Here is a 2,500-nt window from a genome sequence, read left to right on the forward strand (position 1 = left end):
ACCTTCACCTTCTTCTCGCGCCCTGACGCGACTAAGGCGAGGGTGAAACACTTCCGGGCGTTGATCTGCAGCCCCAGGTGGGCGAGGGCTGCGGTAGCTGCGTCGATGAGGGACTGCAAGCCCCTCGGGGTCGCTGCAAACAGCAAGACGTCATCTGCAAAGGCCGCAGCGTTGACTCTGCGACCGAGGATCCGAGCTCCGATGTGGGAGGGCAGTTGGCCTAAAACGTAGTCCACCGCAAAGTTGAACAGGAGGGGGGAGAGGGGATCGCCCTGGCGAACGCCCCGTGCTGGCTGCACAGACACGCCCACGCCGGCGCCGTCCGCTATCACTGTCGTGCTGCCCTCGTAGCACCGCTCGACATACTCGACAAAGCAATCCGGCAGGCCATGCGCCTTCAGCACGGGGCGAAGGGCAGCATGATCTACCGAATCGAATGCCTTAGATACGTCGATCGACGCCACAAAGACAGAGCGGCAGGAGCGAACTGCGTCGGTGAGAGCAGTGTCCAAGATGAAGGTATTTTCCAACATCCCATCCCGAGGGATGAATGCCCGCTGACGTTCGTCCACAGCACATGCGCGCATCAGGCGTGACGCGAGAACCTTGTGAAAGGTCCGCGCCAACACCGAGCAGACCGTAATGGGGCGAAAGTCAGCGGGGGATGTTGGTGCAGCCGTTTTCGGGAGAAGGGACGTCCGCGCGCGAAGCAGGCGTTCCGGAAGGGCGCGGGCCAGAAGGAAGAGATTCATAACTTTCACCAGGACTTCGTGCGGCAGGCGCCGCAACTCCGCTGGGGTAAGGCCGTCCGGGCCGGCTGCTGATCCCCTGGGCGGCAACGCGGCGGCGACCTCCTCATGTGTGACCGGCCCCCATATGCACTCAAGAGCGACAGGCTCTGAGTGCGGGAGGAGGCGGTCACGAATGAAGCCCGCGGTGGAGATGGGCTTCTTGGTGAAGAGGTCCGCCCAGAAGTCCAGCAGACCAGGGATGGCAGGTGGCGGCTGGAGCAGGGTGCCATCCAAGAGGCCGCGCACGCAACGTGCACGCGACCGTCGGAAGGCATCCTGCGTTCTCGCGTACTCCCAGCGGCGCCGCTTGCGCTTCTGCGTCGGCGGCGCGGCAGGCGGCCGCTTTGATGGTTGGCGCGGCCGCTGTGTCCTGGTGATCGATCTCTCCCCTCTGGACCCGACCGACGCAAGGGCATCCGGGAGCATGCCCAGGATGACATCGGGCGGCGTGCCCCACCCCAGACCTATGACACGATCCAGGGCAGAGAAACGCTGGGCGGAAGCGGGTAGCTCCGCCAGATGCTCCCAGATGGCGGCGTCAGTCGGCCCCTCCGGCGGCGGCCCGGTGGTGTCGGCCGCGAAGTCCTCGGCTGCGTCGACGGGCGGCGCAGCGGCCTCGCCCGCGTCAGGCAGCGGGCTCGCTGCTCCCCGGCGGGACGCCGGCTCTTCCCCCCGACCGATCTCAAGCGCCTCCATGAATTGGCGGACAAGCTGCTTGTGGGCAGCTTGCCGCCGTCGGCACTTGATTGCCTCAAGCGTTCGGTCGGGGAACATCCTGATGAGTTCTTGATTTACAAAGAAGAACCGGGCGTCCCTCTCGAGGAACAGTTCGGCCTCTGCCTTGGCGAGCGACAGGACTTCTTCCTCCGTCCACCTCGCGCGATGCCTCTCCGTGACGATCTCCGCGTTGGCGGCCGCAAGGTGTTGGCGGCGGCGATGGACCCCGAGACCGTTCTTGGTGGTGAAGCTGCGGTGGCACTCACTACAGGTATACATAGCTGCAAAAGTTACAAAATTTTCGGCACGGCCGGTTGGCCGGCTAGGTGCTGGGGAAGTTGGGGTGGCACCTTCAGCGGAAGGGCCACCACTTTTTCTCTGAATACTGCCCCCAACTAACAAAGGGATAGTGCGAGGGGGGGCTGGTAACCCCCCCAAGCCCCTGGTGCGGTCTTCCACTCTGCGAAAATCAGCGGGCCCACGAGAAGGGGAGAAGACCGCAGGAGAGGAGAGGCTAAGAGGGCTAGGCCCATGTATTGCGCATCACTCTCCCTGTAACTACAACCCAAGGAAGGCACCTCGCAGCAGCAGCACGACTACATCAAGACCGCACTACGAAAAGCCAAGTCCGGATGCAGCCACACCGCCGCCACTTGGCCACCTTAAGAGAGTCATAGTTACTCCCGCCGTTTACCCGCGCTTGCTTGAATTTCTTCACGTTGACATTCAGAGCACTGGGCAGAAATCACATTGCGTCAACACCCGCTAGGGCCATCGCAATGCTTTGTTTTAATTAGACAGTCGGATTCCCCCAGTCCGTGCCAGTTCTGAGTTGATCGTTGAATGGCGGCCGAAGAGAATCCGCGCACCCGCGCGCCCCCGGAGGAGCACGCTAAGGCGGACGCGGCCTCGCAGCAAGGAAGATCCGTGGGAGGCCAAGGCACGGGACCGAGCTCGGATCCTGCACGCAGGTTGAAGCACCGGGGCGCGAA

At 63.2% G+C, this 2,500-nt stretch overlaps 1 pseudogene; it reads right to left on the minus strand.

The window, feature by feature from the left end:
• LOC124734349 overlaps positions 1-2,500 on the minus strand; it is a 7,963-nt pseudogene that overhangs the window by 2,910 nt on the left and 2,553 nt on the right.

This window comes from Schistocerca piceifrons, unplaced genomic scaffold (assembly GCF_021461385.2).
Source record: "Schistocerca piceifrons isolate TAMUIC-IGC-003096 unplaced genomic scaffold, iqSchPice1.1 HiC_scaffold_1424, whole genome shotgun sequence".
NCBI classification, from domain to species: domain Eukaryota; kingdom Metazoa; phylum Arthropoda; class Insecta; order Orthoptera; family Acrididae; genus Schistocerca; species Schistocerca piceifrons.